Source organism: Urtica dioica, chromosome 8 (assembly GCF_054948205.1).
Source record: "Urtica dioica subsp. dioica isolate 48M chromosome 8, U.dioica_male_clone48M_v1_H2, whole genome shotgun sequence".
NCBI classification, from domain to species: Eukaryota; Viridiplantae; Streptophyta; class Magnoliopsida; order Rosales; family Urticaceae; genus Urtica; species Urtica dioica.
The window spans coordinates 34846105-34865525 of record NC_142763.1 but is presented as its reverse complement, the minus strand read 5'-3'; the positions used below and the strand labels follow the sequence as shown (position 1 = coordinate 34865525).

Below are 19421 nucleotides of genomic sequence, written 5' to 3'. Positions count from 1 at the left end.
TCACTCAATTTCGAGTTCATATGAGATAGATATGGTTTTTTGAAGTTTTTATTTTTAAAAAAATGTAGGAAAAAAGTAAGAGAGAGAAAATGACGAATTTGTTAATAAATAAGGGCAAATCAGACCTTAATTATTGTCACATAAATCTGTTGGCTATTTCCCTAAAAGTTGTGAAACGTAGGCTAAAAACAAATTTCATAATTTCATTTTGACTGTTTTGCTATACTGCCTTTTTAATAATATCATTATTGCTTGATTATAATACTAAAATTATTTTTAATTAATTATTTTTTTTATACGAATGATATAATCAATGTTTAATTACTTTTAAAGGAAAAAAAATACTAAATTGTGTTTAATCTAAAGGTGACATGCTAATTTCCTTCAAAGTTAACTCATTTTATTTAACGGTGCAACTGAAATCTAACAATCTAACATTATGTATTTTTTTCCTTGAAAAAATAGATATTGAAATGTATCTTTTTAAAAATATTATGTATCAATACCGCCATTTTTTCTAATATCTGAATTACTTGATACTAAAATGGAAAGAATATTGGTTATGTTAGTATTTTTTAAAAAGAGAATTATGAAATGATGGTGTTGCCTAATGAAAATTGCCAATATTTTTTTTTTTATTGGGTGTATAATTGTAAATTAACATGCTGGACACAGATTGGACAGAGTGTTGAGAGAAAAGTTTCAAATATATTGATTTCTAAGGTGACCGATCTCAATATTCTTCCTACGCATTTTGAGGGTTTGTTTGTTTGTTTGTTTTTTTTTTTTTTTTTTTTTTTTTCAAGTAAATGATAGTTAGAGAAAAAGGGAACAAAACAAAAATTCGACGAGACTCTGTCTTTTCCCCCCTCATACGAATGCTTGGATTTGTGTAACGCGATGCATAGTAGTTTGAACATCAAAGTGCTAGAACTTCCGCTCTCTAATTCTCTTGAAGTTAAATAAATTATAAATAGCTAAGTACCTATAAGGATCCTATAGTAATTGAAAAAGATAGTAAAACTTCAAATTGAAATGTGAAATTAATAGACATTCGGAGATGTCAACACAGGTGATGCTAAGCTGGCCACGCTCTTCATGTATTGACTAAAATCAGAAAGGCAGAGCTGTGCGTTTTGCACATGCACCATTCTGTTAGAGTTTGTTATTTTTGAATCTTGCATATTACGTATTTGTATAAATGCTTTGAAGAACGAATCAGCAATAAATCAATGAATCTACCAATACTCAAAAAAAAAAAAAAAAATCAATGAATCTACTATAGAGAGCAATTCTTTGATCGATTCCCAACTTTATCTCTCTCTTCTCTTTTCTCAAATCTTCTCTTGGTATTAGAGCCATCGACTCGCGTCAATGGCGATTTCTATATCCATTTCTCCTTTCGCCGCAAACCTAGCTTCGACAAGCCTAAAGCTCGATCGAGACAATTTCATGTTCTGGAGATCACAAGTGCTAGCAGCGATTCGCGCGCACGATCTCGAAGGATTTCTCGATGGATCAAGAAGTTGTCCTCTTCAACGCATTCCGGTTGAGATTGGCGAAGGCGGCTCTGAATTGAGATCGGAAAATGTGGCGATTGGATTTGAGAATCCAATTCTCGTACCTGCTACTATTCCGCTCACCAGAATCAGTTCTCAATCTGGCATCGCACAGACCAAACGATCGTGTCGTGGTTCATGTCATCGGTGTTTGAGTCAATGCTAGGTCACATTGCCAGGTGCTCAACATCTTCTCAGATATGGAGCGTTCTTCAACAGATGTTTGCCAGAAACTCCAAAGCAAGACTTCTACAGCTCAGGACTCAGCTCCAATCGATGTGCAAAGGAAGTTTCAGCATCAGCGACTACATCATGAAGATCAGAGTCATCATGGACAATCTCGCTGCAATAGGACTGATCGTGAGTGATGATGATCTATTGATGTGTCTTCTTGGTGGCCTGGACTCAGAATACAATGTTGCTGTGGCTATGCTAACTGCACGACCTTAGTCAATTTCGTTGGCCAATGCGCAGTTCATTCTCCAATGCCATGAGACAAAGCTTGATCAACAAAATTATGCCTTGAATGTTGATCTTCCCAATGTCTCTGCGCACTTGGCTGAGAATCACTCCCGTGGTCAAGCGAATAGAGGCCGTGGCCGTGGAACAGAGGCCATGGCGGTAGAATAAATCAATCTATGTGCCAGATTTGCTCTAGGTTTGGTCATTTGGCCTTCCCATGCTGCTTCCGTGTTGATCACGAGTATAATCCAAACTCAACGCGTCCAACAGCTGCTCAAAGCTATCAGCTATGGCTGCTACTCAAGAAACAGTCAATGATCCATCTTGGTACATTGTCAGTGGTGCAACAAACCACATCACCTCCAATCTTAGCAACCTTGTTGTCTCCAAGAGCTGCAAAGGCAAAGAAAAAGTGGTAGTCAGTAATGGTAATTCAATTCCTATTCTTCACGTTGGAAATTCGAATATAGCTACAAAATTATCAAAACCACTACTGCTAATATACATTCTACATGTGCCTATTATAACAAAGAATGTAGCCAATATTTCTAAATTCACAGAGGATAACAATGTGATTGCTGATTTTTGTTGCAATGGCTGTCAAATAAAGGACAAGAGTTCGAGGCAAGTACTTCTCACGCGCACTCTCAAGGATGAGCTCTACAAATTGGACATGTCAAAGCTGCAAAAATGTCAACTCTACGATCACTCAAGAATGTCAAAGAACTTCTCAACTGTGTCAAGGTCTCAGAGCCATGTTGCTGAAACTGACTCTAGTGATGTCTGTAACTCTACGACTAGTTGTAGTACTACCTATAATTCAATGTTGTGTGTAACTCTAATATTGTAAATGCCAATCTGTGGCACAAAAGACTTGGTCGCCCTTGCTTTAAGGTGTTTGGTCATGTAATAAAACAGGAAAATATTCCAAAGTGCAATGCTAAAGAAACAGGTTTCTATAAAAGCTTGTCATGTTGGAAAATCACAACACTCAAACTATCCTAGGTCTGAATCTCATGTAAGTCATCCACTAAAGTTAGTCCACGCACATCTGTGGGGTCCGGCTCCCATGACCTCAACTGAAGGATACATAAATTATATGGTTATTGTCGACGACAACACCAAATTCACATGGACCTACCTGTTAAAGACCAACGCTTAAGCCAAGTCCATCTTTATCAACTTCATGACACAAGCTCAGAGACATTTCTCAGTCAAGCTGAAGTGCCTACAGACAGATTGGGGAGGCGAGTTTAGAAGTCGTGTGCCCTTCTTAACACAATTATGAGTGAAATTAAGACATTCATGCCTATATACGCATGCTTAAAATGGTGAAGTGAAGCGGAAACATTGACTTATAGTTGAGCTTGGCCTCACACTACTCGCTGGTAGCTCAATACCATTATGGCACTGGTGGTACTCATCTCAACAGCCGTGTTCCTTCAGAACAAACTTTCTTCCTCAGTCTTGGTGTTCAAGTCACCATATGAAGTCGCCTTCCACAAAAAGTTCAACACCAAAGTCCTGAAGATATTTGGGTGTGTGTGTTATCCTCATCTCAGAGACTACAACATCAAAAAAATAGTTCACATGTCAAATTAGTGTGTTTTTCTTGGCTATAGTGATAGACACAAGGGTTAAAAGTGTTTACATAAGTCTTGTTGAATATACATAGCCAGTAGTGTAGCATTTGATGAGTCAACAAGTGGGTGTTTCGGGTCAAATTCAAGCTTGAGAAGAGTGTGAATAAGTTCAAGCCGCGACTCGTGGCTAAAGATTTTCAAATGACTGAGGGTATTGATTACTTTGTAACCTTTAGCTCGATCATCAAGCAGCCAACCATTAGAGTGATATTAACTCTTGTTTTGTCATACGCTTGTGATATTCAGCAAATTGACCTCAATAATGCATTCTTAAATAGTGATATACATGAAATAGTTTATATATATATATATATATATATATATATATATATATATATATATATATATATATATATATATCAGCCAAGTGATTTTGTTGATCTCTCAAAACCTGACTTCATCTGCAAGCTACATCAAGCCCTATATGGCCTCAAGCAGGCTCTGAGGGCTTGGTATGACAAATTACTAGATTATCTGATCTCATGGAGATTCCACAACGGAAAAACTGACACGTCCTTGTTCTACTATCACAAGGATCAGATCACTATTTTTCTGCTAGTCTATGTCGATGACATATTGATTACACGAAATGATGGTAAGAAAAGTGAGTGAGTAATTAAGGATGTCAACACCGCCTTTGCACTCAAATCCCTTGGCTATCACGGATCCATTAGCCATTTCCTTGGCTTTGAGTCCAAAACGTGACTGCTCTGGGATCAGACTCATCCAAACGAATTCGCCATACCACACATGACTAAGTGCAAGATGTGCCCTACTCCAATGATCTCCTCTAAGCCCTTTGTCACTACTGATGGTATCCCTAAGTGTGAGTCTCCGACAATGTACAAAAGTCTTGTTGGCAGATTGCAATATCTCACGCTTACGAGACCAGACATCCCCTTCGCCATCAATAATCTTAGTCAGTAACTAAAAGCTCATAACTCTGCTCATAGAAAGGCTTGCAAGCGCGTGCTCATATATGTTTGCTCATACATGTTAAAGGTACTCTGACCCATGGCCTTATGTTACAGCCATCTGCTCACCTCTTCATAAGAGGATTTTGGATTAAATATCTTTTGACTCAGCTACAGATCCTCCACGCTCCTACCTTTCTGGATCTCCTTTCTCTGGGATTCCTTGGCTGGTCTCGGATCGTAGATTCCTCGGTTGCTCAGCTGATCGATACTGTAATCTTCCAAGATGTAATCTCCGGAAGGATAGAGAACAAAGTGTGGCCAACTCTTTACTCACTAATTATTCCAATAAGGTGTTAGGATAATTCTTTATTTATTAGGGAAGTGGTATGAGTGACTTTTCCAACTCAGAGATAGAGGAAAAATGTCCACAACACTAGGGAAGAGGCTGTCGAATTCCAAGGTGGAATTATGCATTGTTGGACGATTTTTCCACGACACCAAGCCCCATATTTATAGCTTTCTAACTTATCCCAAATAGAATATGCACTTACTTTATTTGATTTGATCTTATTCTATTTAATATGATATATTTATTTTATGAATAGAACAAATCAAATATCTCTAAGATACTTTAATAAATAAAATACTCAGATACATCTAATTTGTATTTACTTCTCATATTATAATATATTATTCAAGAAACTGAATAATTTAGAATAGCTCAATTTTATTATCAATAAATGACATAATTAACATATTATTTGTTTCTCACCATAAAATATATTATTCTATAAGTAGTATAGTATAAAATATCTCCATGATACTCTCATAAATAATTACCATACTAAATACTCACTAGATCGGATCATACTTAATATATAATACATAGTTCCTATTTGAGAAAAGCAATATTATTAGGCTTTGATCAAACAAATCCAAGGCTTATGTACCTCATTATACATGCATGCCACAAGCCTTTACGGGTCTTGTGTGCTTATTTAAATTGATCTTTTACAAGCCCATTTAAATCCCAATGACATTCCAAAGTATTACTTAACAATTAATAACTTATTCGTAAAGTACTTTATTACAAATGCAAAAGATATTGCAATCAAGTTGCAGTCGTGAGTGTGTAATCGATAATCTAATTATTAAGAGTATCTCTATCCATCTTATCAGAGCCACCTTGAGGACTATAGACCTAGTAACTGAAGCTCCCACGAATTCAAATAAACAGACGAAATCTCTATTTTTTTTTCTTATTCATTTGATTCGGAAATCCCAGCGTTAGACCGCAAGATGAACCTAGACTGTACTCTTTTTGTTACTAGAATTATGTTTTACTCGATGTTTATGAGGGTCCATTGATATTTTCAGTTCATGAACTCAATCCTCCAGGTTCAACTAATATTAAAAAAAAGTCAATTATTCTGTTATACCTTCCTTGATACATATGACCCCAAAGGATCGTTGTTTCCTCAACGAAAGATTCTTTAGTACGTACTTACTATGAAAGTTTGCGAAAGCAATCGGTTCTGGAAGCAACCCTTAGATTAGTGGACATTAACCTTCTTTCATGAAGGTTAGATTTCGTATTTGTAAATCACTTTCTGCTCAGATCATATCCTGAACTCCCAATGCACAAGTATTTAGGCATCTATATCTAGCCATTAACGAATAAGTCAAATAACTCGTTAATACAACCTAAAAGACCGTGACCACTTCATGATTTAGATCAAGTCTCATTGTGACCATCATGGCGACCCTGGTTAGTGTGTCATAAATTTCTTAAACGAGACATCAACAACTAAAATCTGACTAGGTCTTACTGTCGGGGATGATTCCCCATATAACCATATAAATGCGGAAAAAATAATTAATTACGCTAATCATAAGCTAATTAATTCAATGATTATATGACAGGATCTATATTTACCTTAATTAAAAAAATTATAAAAGAGCATATAAGTCAAGCAACCGAAACAAGAGTAAACAAGTACTTACATTGATTTTCGGTTCACGGACTGAAAGCTTTCACAATCCGTCTTCGTCTTGAACGTACAAGCTTCCACACGATCCAACAAAGAACTCCTTGTTCAAGGACTCGATGTGATGACACCTTAGTCTTCCGAAACGTAATCTCCGAGACGAATAAGAAAGATGAGTGGGCACAGTCTTTATATCACTAGATCACGAAACTAGGTGTTTCGAGATCTCTCTCTCTTATTTTACTAAGAATGGAAACGAATTTCCGAGGGGAGGGGAGGCAGAAGTGCACGGCCAAGAGGAGGCTAAGTTGCACGAAATTTCTCTCAAAATTTGCTTAAAATAATTGCTTATTTTTGCATTCTCATGAACCCCTATTTATAGTAGTAAAAATGAGATATTCATGGAATCTTCCAGAATATTTTATTTCCTTTTATTGTGTTCACACTAGTGGATTAAATCTAGGCCATTGGATCTCATCTAGTGAATCCTACTTTTTCTCTCATCCATCAGATCAATATCTATGGGATATTATTCTTTTATTTAAATAGAGAATAATTTATTTAGTGAGATAATAAAGGAGAATATATTATTCTCCTAAATATTCTCCTAAATACTTTCCTTTAAATAAGGAGAAAATATAGGACAATATCTTATATTTCTCTCTCTCCTTTATTTAAACAACTAAAGAGAAAATATTGGTAAATACCAATATTGAAAAAATCGGATTTGGAGGCACACGGCCAAGGGGATTTGCGCAAGTCCTTATGCCGAAATTCCCAATTCGATTTTTCCATGTGTGCTAGGCCCAATTGCTTAAAACTCAATTAATCATTTATTTACTTGGTCCAACAATAAACAAATAATTAATAATTGTTTATTTACTTGATCAAACAATAAATAAACAATTCTACCATAAATATTTATTTAATTCTGCGAATACCCGTTTTCCAGAATTAATGCTGTCAATCACAATTACAGCAAGTGAGATTAATAATGATAAACATTATTATACGAAAGTTCTTATCCGCCTTTATCAGAGCCGAATCGGGGACTATGGACCTAGTAATAGGAGCTTAACAAATCCGATGAAAAAGACGAAATAGTCCTTTCTCTGTTGTCCATCGATTCGTCTAATCTTGGTCAAATACTCCACCTTGTAAGCCAAGACTGAACTCTCCTTTATACTAGAATTATATTTACTCATCGTGACGAGTGTCCACTGATATAGTCAGTTCGTGATCAAGATCCTCCAGGTTCAACCCGTGTCAAGAGAAGTCAATTTTTCCGTTATACTTCTCTTGATACATATCAGCCCTAAGCATTGTTGCTTCCCCAACGAAAGATTCTTTCGAACGTTACTTACTTCGAAAGTGCGCGCAATCTATCGGTTCTGGAATCAACCCTTAGGTGAGAGAACATTAACCTTCTTTCAGGAAGGCTGGATTCCGTATCTGTAAATGATTTCCCACTCGAATTATGCTCTGAGAAAACTCCCAAGACATAAGCTGTGATTAGCATGAATAGCCTTTTATCGAATGAGTCAAAGAGCTCAGTAACATAACCCAGTGTCCATGATCACTTCAGGATTTAGATCAAGTCTCACTGTGACCATCATAGTGGCCTCGGTTAGTGTGTCGTAACGGTCCTTAAGCGACACATCTACACCAACACCTGTCCAGGTCGTACACTTACCACAAGTGTAGAATGCTCCCACATAGTGATCAGCCTTCACCTATGTGTTCCACATATATGACTTTAGATATAGTTTTTCAGGCGTATATCAGTCATCGACCATGTTTTAGCACACCGCCCGAACTCAGGTGCCCAGCACGTGACTCAGTTAGATACGGAGGCTATGGAATAATGAATGTTTAATAAATCTCATTAAATAAGAAATAACGCTTTCAATTCAAATAGATAATAAATGTCAAACTTTATTTTATTAATAATTTCAACGAGAATTTACATAAGTATCTTCTCGTGGGCAAGAATTCCTAACACTTACTTCTACCAAATGTGTAGAATGCTTATAGTAGATTAACCTTTTACCAGCACTACTACAAATACTACATTTTAAGACGTTGAAAACGTGACTTAAAAAACATATAAAGTCGTACCAGAAAACGACCTCTATGTGAGTGACTTAAAAAGTCCATGTCTTTTAAGACGTTTAAAAAACGTCTCCAAAATATATATGTAAAATGACTTAATATATCTAAAAAACGACTTAAAAAACAGTTCCACGTAGGCAAAAAGACGCTTATGTGGACACATCTATGAAGACATTTTAAAAATGTCTCGGATCTTCAAGAAAAAACATCTTGAAATAATAATGAAAATGACTTAAAAACTGGTCCACATAAGCAAGAAGTGATGACATGGAGCGGTCAAAGAAGACGTTTCTTCGTTTCTTACATGGATCTTTTTTAATACACATCTTCATGATTTTAAAACTATTGTTGCGTGGAATATTTTTGTTTTCAATTGATATATTCTTTAGCAATGGCTGAGATATTGCAATACTTGTTGGTAAATGTGTTGTTCATCAGCCAAGTAACAAAATGTATATTTCTATAGATTAAAGCAATGGTAACCACATACATGTCATTCCAGCAATACATACGCACCAAAGTACTTCAAATTCATAACATGAGGCCAAATATAAGCATCACATACATCTTGAATCTGACCCTTCCATTGTCATCTCCAATCTATGCTCGCACTTGGTAGCTTGTACAACTTTTCAACCATCTTATATTCTGCACCATTCCAAAAATACATCGTCATTTATAACTTCTACTTTTATATAACAATTTCCATTGGAAATAATTTGAAGAATTAATTTATTAAATTATTAGCTTCTTGATTGTATCAAAGTTGAGTTACTTGTGGTCAAAGGAGAACTAATGTTTGGCTATGCAAAATAAAACCAATGAACACCAAGATTCGGTGGAAAAGGCTTCACAAACTCAAACGCAAACAATAAAAAGAAAGTACCAAAAAATAAAAATTACCTCCAAATAGACTATGGATGGACAACAGGATGGTTCTAACATCATAGGCAAAACAGAGAAATGTTAATCAATAGATCTTATCAACAACAAGAATAATTCTACAATACTAAACCATTCTTCCAAACAAAAGAAAATGTTACTCAGTTCGGAGCCAAAAAAACATAAGAATAACAAACTCTAGCATATTCAAATGTCAATAATATAATAAGGAAAGAAAATTTTATAAGAGGTGAGACAACATGTGCGATAGCATTAAACAATTAATGAATGGTTTGTTTGGAGGACCGGTATTTAATAGGGCCGGCCTCCGGTCGGAACTACCATTATAGAGGACTACGGAAAAAAGTTCTCCTAGTCTTCATGAATACTTTCATTGATTTCATGCTAAGTTTCATATCGGCTCTTTTCAAATGCATTTGAATCAATGAGTGGAATCCTCTAACTATTGCTAGAGAGCCTTTCAGTGAAGTCGAAAGAGATATAAACCAAACCTGCATATAAAGAAAAGGATGGAGGTCGAAGTTGATGGGGAAACCAGAGTCTGATACCAATGCAGATGTCAGATGTTGGAAGGCCTGCTGAGAAGCACGAACAAGAAATATAGAATATTAATATAGAAATATGTTGTCTTCTGAGGTGGCTACCTTTGGAGAGAAAGATAGAGAGCCTTCTGTTCCTTGAAACTCCATCTCTCTTTATCTTTTTTTTTTAATAAAAAAACAAACACTTGCTTTCCCTTATTGATTTTGTGAATTCCCACCCATCTGGAATACAACCACGTGCAATATCATATTCTTAGAAAGACAAACAAACAATCTTGCAAACCAAATATAGGGTGTAAATCATACCACTAAGGCTCTGAATTCGGATTGCCGTTTGTTCATAATACAATAGAAAAAAGAAATCACCTCCAAGAAAACCTCCTAAAAAAGGTCAGCTAAAGAGAGAATATAATTCTACAATACTCGTCTTCCTAATTGATTCCCTCAAGACTCCATTTAAACAAACATGTTACAGGCAAGAATGTGCACAAATCACACGAAATTAAATTGAAATTAAACACACATAAGAAGGGGAGAAAAACCTTTAGAGAATAGTTTAAGTGTCAACAACCTTGGGCGAAGAAATGGGTTCGGTCGGGGCAACGTTGGATTCCACTGGAGTGGTCAGGGTGGTGTTGCGAAGGATCGGCATCAAAACTTCAAAAAAAAAAAATCTAGGTTAACATTAGCAAACTAGGAGAGAAAATATTAAAAAAAATCAATTAATCCTGGTCTCGGAGGATCAGTGCGGTCGTTGCGCGAAGGAGCGGCTGTCGTGGGCAAAAGAGCGGTGGCCATAGGCGGAGAAGCGGTTGTGCCTTAGAGGAGCCGTGGTGTCGCAACAAAGATTGCAGAGACCGAGTGCATAGAGAGAGAGAGAGGCCTAGACCCTCGTTTCCTCTTGGCCGTCCAAATATACATAATCGAGTGAAAATAATTAAATAAAAAAAATGAAATTAGAGATGAAGGGGGAGAGTTTCAAAACTCTAGCGTCTGTAGTTCAAGTCTAAAGCGGTTTATCATGCAAACAGAAAAGATGAAATAAAGATTAAGAGAAAAAAATGCGAATTTGGAATGAAAAAAAAAATTGAAAAATGAGAAGATAGAACGATATAGATTGAAAGAAAACAGAGAAAAAGAACTGGAAAACATAGACGAAGAAGAACCGCTATGCGGTTTGGAGAGGTGAAACTTGAAACACAGTTATTAATTTATTTATTTATTTATTTTTTTTACTAAATGTTTTGATGTCGTTCTTAAAAATAGACTTTGAATAAAATTATGCATGTATTTTGCGTTCGTGGAAATGATAGAAAATCATTAGAAATTGTTTAAATATCTACATGGACATTTTAAACTTTTAAAACGTCTTAGAAACATATAGGATTTTCAAGTCATTTTTTTAGTAACTCAAAATGTTTATTTAGACATATTTTAAGTCATTATTCTAATGACTCAATAAGTTTATCCAAGTCATCTTTTTAAACGACTTTTAAAATCAATGTGACAATTTAAACTATTAAAGTCGTGCGATTCAGAGAACGTCTTAAATTTCATGTCTTCAAGTCTAACATATGTAGTAGTGCAGTGTTCCACATATGTGATTTTCAACCCAGCTACCTAAGCTTAGCTTAATCATCGACCATGTTTTTTCACACCGCCCGAACTTAGATGCCCAACACGTAATTCAGTTTAATACAGAGGCTATGGATGATAGTTGTTATTGATTCTAACTAGAAAATAGCAACCTAATCAATAATGCTAATAAAGTAAAATTTCTATTGTATAGTCATCATTCATCTTTATTTTATTATCTTCAATAAGCAAAATATTCCTAACAGCCTTGACGATTGTCGTTCCACGTCTGGCTACGTCGTTCTATTCGGTGACAACCCTTTAACTGGTCTGCGTTAAAGCAAAAGAGTTGTATCTCGATCGAGCACAGAGTTAGAGTACCGTGCCCTCTCACAGACGTCAATAGAAATTCAGTGGCTCAACTCGCTTCTAGTTGAACTCATTGTCCTTCTTTCAGCCTCTACAACAGTTATCAGGTGCGAAAATCAGGGTACTATCTCTCTGGCCTCGAATCCGGTTTATCATGCGTGAACAAAGCACATCGAGGTGTATATTCACTTTATTTGAGATTTTGTCCTTAGCAAATCCATCGAAGTTAGGTAAATTCCCTCTGAAGACCAACTTGCTGATCTGTTGACCAAGGCCCTATCGAAAAGTCGCTTCACCATGCTTTGAACCAAATTAGGCTTGAAAGACGGCCGTACAGTTCACGAGGGCGAGTGAACACAGGTGATGCTGAGCTGGCCACAATACACTCCGCGTGTATTAAAGCCGACAAGGCAGAGCTGTGCGTTTTTCACAAGTCGGCACGTGCATCATTCTGTTAGAGTTTGTTATTTGTATAAATGTTTTGAAGAATGATTCTGCAATAAACCAATGAATCTACGATCGAGAGTAATTCTCTGATCGATTCCCAACTCTCTCTCTCTCTTTTCTTTTTCTTCTCAAATCTTATCTGGAGATAGTTGTTCAAAAGTTAATGAAAAATATATATTAAACACCTAGATTTCAAAAGCACACATGCAATGCAATAATGATCTAGTTGTAAAGTACGAAATTAGTAACAAAGAGAATGGTATTTCGGTGTCGTTATAAACACCTATTTTGGAGCATATTGTGCATGGTGGTGTGAAATGAAATTTACTAATAATGAATTGAGATACAATACTTACTTTGATTCAATGACTCACTCTTTTAGTTGTTGTGTTCTCCATTTCACGGTGAACCACGATACAAGCTTTTCTTTAGATTTGAGATTTCAAAGATCAAACACAAATAGACACCTAACAATTCTCTATGAGTACAAAAAGCACAAAGATTGCAGTCTTTTAAGAGTTGGTGTGGAACAACTTATCGAAAGCTAATTTGATAATCAAAACCCTAGAAAGATTTATTTAATCGAGTTACAAAATTATCGAATCGCGCAAGATTGAGATGTTGGAATCGATCTAGGGTTTAAGAAAATAATTAACGCTTCGGTAAGCGGCGGAATTTTAAAAATTTTCTTTTACAAGTAAAACCGGTTTTACTAACCTAGACAAAGAGCAAGTACATGTAATTAATAACTATTATGAGCTAATAAGTTTACTAACCTTTCTTGAAGTTTGAACTTTGAGAAGCTTTTGGAAAGTTGCAACACTCGTCTCCCTCGCAGCACGTCTCTCTTTCTTTCCTCGGCGACTCGAGCAACCACGAAAGTTTCTATCACTAAATCACTCGAAATAAAAGGAATCAGTGAGTGGACACTTTTAAACACTACGACTTAAGAACGAGTCTTGAAGTCGCAGAGCTAAACTCTAGGTCAAATGAGGACCTAGGTGCTAAAACAATAAAACGAAATTGACTAGAGAGAGAGAGGAGAGGGGCGGCCACAAGTTCTAGAGAGAGAGGCTCTCAATCTCTAACTTATGTGGAATGAGGGCTCTATTTATAGGAAAAGGGTTAGCCTTAGAAATGGGAGTTTCCTCTTTTTTCCAAGCATTCATGAGCAATCTCTTATTGCCCATTATCTCCATATGCGCCCAACATTTCCTTTCCCATAAGGGATTTGTTTCCTAATTTGTTTCCTCTTCTTTGCTTGTCTTGGCCGCCCATATAGTTTCCCACATTGGGAAATTTGTTTCCTCTTTTTCTTTTGGCAAGTATCATGATACATTTATGCACAAAATATTCTCTCTTTCTTTGGGTATTATGGGCGCCCAACATGTCTCTAGAAGGAGCTTCTAGAAGCTTCTTCATTTGTTCATGACAACATGAAAAAGGCCCATTAAGAATTTTCAATAAAATTCATATGAAATGAAATTAATCCACAAGGCCCAATTAATCATATTATGGCCGAGTGTTACTTGTCATCAAATGACCATGTCAAAAAAAATTTATTGACATTCATTTCATCCTATGTCTCAAAAGACAAAATTACCCTTTTGACAATTTTCGTTCTAGTTTTGACTTAGCTTCCAGTTTAACTATTCCTACTCGATGTGATTCGTGACAGTGACCTCATGGACCTAAATGAACAAAGCTTGAGCTAAATACTTGGACTCAACAGTTCACAAACCTTTTCCAAGTTTAGCTTAATGTCAACTGACTCCACTAAAGAGTTTACACTGAAAATCTCTCGGTTCAAATGAATTTATTTTCTACTCAAGAATTCAACCTAATTGTAATGAGTGGATCCACAGAATATTATCAGTGTTTACCCTTCATGAATATCATCAGCTAGTCGAGATTCACAAAATTACCATTTTACCCTTCTAGCTGTTATTTCCTCAACTCCTTTGTTGCTTGTGAATAAGTTAGAAACAATGTATTGACGAGGAGCTAACAAGTCACATTGTTTCATCCAAAAGAGTCAGGACTCAATTTGGACACTGGCCAGTTCATTTATTCACACTCCAAGGAACAAAGCATGAGGTGACATACATTGCATTTCAGCAATCTTGTACATGAATTCCATATCTATGAGAACTTCACAAAGTTACTCATGACATTCTCACAACTTAGTACTTCACCAATAGGCCCTGTTCGGAATCACATAGTGAGTCCGAACTCTGACTTTCTCAAATGAGAATACGTAAGCTGTGAAATGGCATGTCTCATTTCAGGATTAAGGTAAGCATGATGCAATTCATACATAGTGACTTCGAGACATAAGAGGTTAAATGGTTTGTTCTTATCTTGTCTCTAGAAGTGCACTGGTCAATTCAGTACCTTCGGAAGATAACTAGAAGAACTATAGAGTCTCCAACTCTCAATGCCTCATAACCAGACATCATAGATTCTTCTAACAATCATACTGAGGTCAATAGTCCTTTGACCCTTAGATTGTGAATATATTGTTTTAAGCAATCTACGAAGAGTTTGTTCATGCAAATCTACATTTGTCTCTTCGTAAGTTGTTAAGTTTGTTTATGGACTAAAGACTAATGTTTTATCATAAAGCTTCAGACAAGGAAGATTGAATGAACGTTTCAACTTTTTATTAATGAATAAGCAATTACAAGCAAGAGTCTTCATGAGACTTTATTACATCAAATGTAGAATATAAAGTTTACAACTCTTCTTGTGGGCACCATTGACAACATGAGAAACCACATCCAATCATATTTCCGATGAATGCTTAAAGACTTCAATTTCAAAATGTTTGAGATAATATGTTCTTGACATTTCTCGACATACAGCTTAAACAACTTGTTGAACATTATAGGTATAGTGGCTTTAAACTCTAACACGTACAATATAATGGTTGTTTTAAATATTTTCAAACATAGAATTTAAAAAACTGTAAAAGGAATTAAGATTATTTTTCATATAAATGAAACTGTAAATAAAAATAAAAAGTTAAATGGAGTTTAAACAAATATCTTCAATAAAAGTGTAAACATCAAGACAATCATTGTTTACAACTTGAAAACACTGATTTTGTGATTAAAACTTTAGACAGACTATTGTTGAGTTGCATTTTGAAAACTATCACATGCAATTTTCACATAAGAAATTACCGTTGACTTTATTTTTGGAAAAATAGACTCATATAGCACTATGTAGTGCATCCACAAACTAACCATACTATTCAGTTTATACAAATAAAAATTGTTCACAAGTATGATAAAAAAGATAAAGAGAGCATGTAATCTTTACAGTGTTAGACCAAAAACTTTGAAATAAGGAGAATTGCACATTTGCTTCTTCGTCTTCGTCATCATAAATCTTGTCTTTATCATTTTATTTGCAAGACTAGGAATTTCATATCTCAGATGAGGATGCATGGTGAGTTGCTTGTAGCTTGCATTGGGAAACGTCTTAAAAGTAAAATCAAGACAGTTAGAATAAGAGACTATGAAACGTCTTAAAATTCATACTCCCCTTAATATCCACCAGATGTTTTCCTTGACATAACGTAATATTTGTTACCGGTCGTTTTCGGCAAACCGGAAATTTAAAAACAATTCAAGACCGGCCGGGCATCGCCGTCCGGATCACCCAATAGGGCATCGGCCCACTGGGCCCGCGCGCCCTAGCGCACCCATGCCCCCGGCCCAATGGGCCCGCGCGCCAGCATGCCCGCGCCCCGGCCCGCGCACGCGCATGCGCCCCCGGTCCAATAGGCCCGTGCGCGCCCTAGCGCACCCGCGCCCCCGGCCGCCTTGGCCCGTGCGCGCTCCCGCGGCCCCGACCGCCCCGGCCCGCGCGCGCTCCCGCGCCCCCGGGTGTCCCGGCCCGCGCGCGCTCCCGTGCCCCCGGGCGTCCTGTCCCGCGCGCGCTCCCGCGCCCCTGGACGTCCCGGCCCGCTCGCGCGCAGTGCCCCCTCGGCCGAGCACCCTGCCGCCTCGGCCGGGTGTCCCTGCTGCCCCAGCCGAGTGCCCCTGCTGCCTCGGCTGGGTGCCCCTGCTGCCCTAGCCGAGTGCTCCTGCTGCCTCGGCCGGGTGCCCTTACCGCCCCGGCCGAGTGCTCCTGCTGCCTCGGCCGGGCGATCCTGCTGCCCCGGCTGAGCGCCCCTGCTTCCTCGGCCGGGTGCTCCTGCTGCCCCGACCGGGCGCTCCTGCTGCCTCGGTTGAGAATCCCGCGCCCGTCCAAGCATCTCGCCCTGCGCGCCCCGCCCCCGTCCGGGCATTGTGCCTCGCGCGTCCCGCGCCAGGCCACCCGGCGGGCCTTGAAGGGGCCGGCCCAAGGCCTCCTCCAAAACTATAAATACCCTCCCCCCCCTTGGGGGAGGGAAAGGCATCCATTTCTTCACACATCTTTCTCCAACATAACGCTCTCTCACTCGAGAACTCTCTCATCTTCCATGCTCTTGTGACATTCCAAGAGCGCGCGCTCCTCCTCCCTCGGCTCAGAAATTCAAAGACCCCCCTCCACGAGAGGGAGCGCGCTCCTCTTCTACGACCCGAGTTTCTGCAGTGTACACACTGTTCTCTCGCTTCTTGGCCCTTGAGCTAGAACTCCGAGCTACGAGACAAGCGACCCCTCTAAAGTCTTCACTAGAAGCTACTCGCCGGGTCCTACTCTAAAGCCTTGGATTCTCATCCTCCGTGCCCAAGATAGCCCCCAACACTCACTTTGAACTACGTTTTGACTTGATCCCAACTAACGGGTACGTAGGCAGCCAACCTTTGGCACGGTCACACCCTCCAAAACACACCTCAGGGTCTGGAGGGTGCAACTCGGTCCACGAGTTCATATTTTTGGCCCGGGTGCGATCACTTGGTCCGGCCTTGGATCGAACCGCCCAAGGTAATTAATCGTTGTCATTTTTGTGCGACAACAATATCAAGCATCTAATTAGAAGCGACTAGTCACTTCTAAAAATACGTCAAATATTTAGAAGCGACTAATAACTTCTAATAATTAAAAAGTAATAATGCGACACCTTTTTAAATTAATTTCGTTAATTGCATTAGAAGGAACTAGCAATTTCTAAAAGTGAGTTGCTTCCTATTAGAAGCAACTAAGCGTGTTTAAAACCTCATCGCATAAGAAATATAGAGTATCCGGATTTCTCTCCCTCGTGAGTCCTAGAAAGATCCGCTGAGCTTTGCATGTCATCATTATTTTAAATCATTGCTTTAACTTGCTTCACATATACATTTTTTTAATCTTGTTGAGAATCTTGTCATTTTTTTATAATTGATTTCTTTTATTAGGTGTTATTTACCTTCAAAAATGTTTTATTTCAAATTTGTCAAACAAAAAAGCCTGACTTTCATAGATAGAACAAGTTTTAAGTCGTGTGGGACTCTTTCAATATAAAACGCGTATAGAAAAAATACTCAAAAGGAAGTAATGTAGCAGGAGAATGTATAAATGTACTTAATTTCATGATGGGCCATGATTGATATATAATACATGTATCGCAATATATTACACAAGCCTGGAAGAAATATTAAAAATTTCCAGAGCATTCAATTAATTCTAAACAAAATTATTTGTATATTCTTATGATTCTAAATTTAGTGGTTGAGGATGTTGAGAAGAGAAACTCTAGTTTTGATCAAACGACGATAAACGCTTTCAACTCCTTCCTCGAGATCTTGAATGCACATCTCCAGTTTTTGAAGCTCGTTTTGTGCATTGTTGTCTGATTTCTTTGCCTTCGGATAGGCGAGCATTTTCAATGAAGCTTCAACGCTTTCGAATTCGTTGACTTCCTCGCAAGCAACTCTTTTGGTGTTTGTCAACTTGGCGAAAAGCGAGTTTTGTGACCTCGGACCGGATATGAAGGAAAACATGGATTCGAACACAGCGGAAGTGATTGATTCAACCTCTCTCAACATGCCAACAATCTCAACATTTCCTTTTGTAGGACTTGAAACATTGCTTTTGACCTTGTTGAGTGCCTTCTTTGCCAATTTCCTGGATGACAAGAATTTCTTGAGCTCGGTTTTGATATCACCACCACGTCTTCTCCGAAGGATTGAAAGGATCTCTTGTACGGAATCCTTTAACTGAGTCAACGCAATCTTGGCGGTGTCGCACAAATCCAAGATTCTTAGAGATCCGTCCAAGAGCTCATCGATTGATTTTTTATTATGCTCCTTCGACAAGGCTTGTTGGTTAAGCGGCAACAATAAAGCAACCCATCCACACAGTCATGAAGATCTTGAAGAGCGTTGAATTTCGATGTGACCGAGGAAGATGAGGCCGCTTGAGAAGAGCTCAATCTTCTCAATTGCTCGTCGAATTCAGGGATAAGAGGGTGCTGGGTTGAAGGAAAACTGTTGGAGCGGCTGTGATAAGCTGCCATTTTTTTCAGTTTAATTAAATTTCTTGAGTATGTAAGAGAGAAGAGAGAAGATTAGTTAGAATGGTTTGAATGTTGTATTGGGTGAAGGTATTATATATAGAAAGTCAGAGGGAAGAAAGAGACAAGAGGAATCTCAACTTCATCAATACACATGATTAATTACAAGGCTAACGTGATGAGATTTGAATCCAAAAACATGATTACCAAAGATGTTTAAGCTTTGTCCCCCAACCACAGTGCCCGGATCAAATTATCTGACATGAATATTGCAATAATGTCACAAACATTTCATAATAACATCAATATCAATAATAATCAATCTCTCTCATTTGGTGCCAAATTCAACTAATCAGTGCATATTAACATTTGAGCAATTTTTCGAAGGACAAGTGGCGTTGAAACAATATTTAATGGAGACAAGGAATAGACAACGTGAATATTATCCAGATCACCTTTATGCCTTCTACTGAGACAGAA

General features: G+C 37.8%; 1 long non-coding RNA gene and 1 pseudogene across 1 annotated transcript; both read right to left on the bottom strand.

Moving 5' to 3' along the window:
* Window positions 1–9124: 9124 nt before the first annotated feature.
* Window positions 9125–11215, bottom strand: LOC149389483 (uncharacterized). Its single transcript, XR_016300565.1, has 2 exons — window positions 10076–11215; window positions 9125–9329 (listed from the first exon to the last, which is right to left on the bottom strand). It is a non-coding gene; the product is annotated as an uncharacterized LOC149389483 (long non-coding RNA).
* A 6779-nt stretch (window positions 11216–17994) lies between these two features.
* On the bottom strand, window positions 17995–19005 carry LOC149389482 (uncharacterized; annotated as a pseudogene).
* Window positions 19006–19421: the final 416 nt, after the last annotated feature.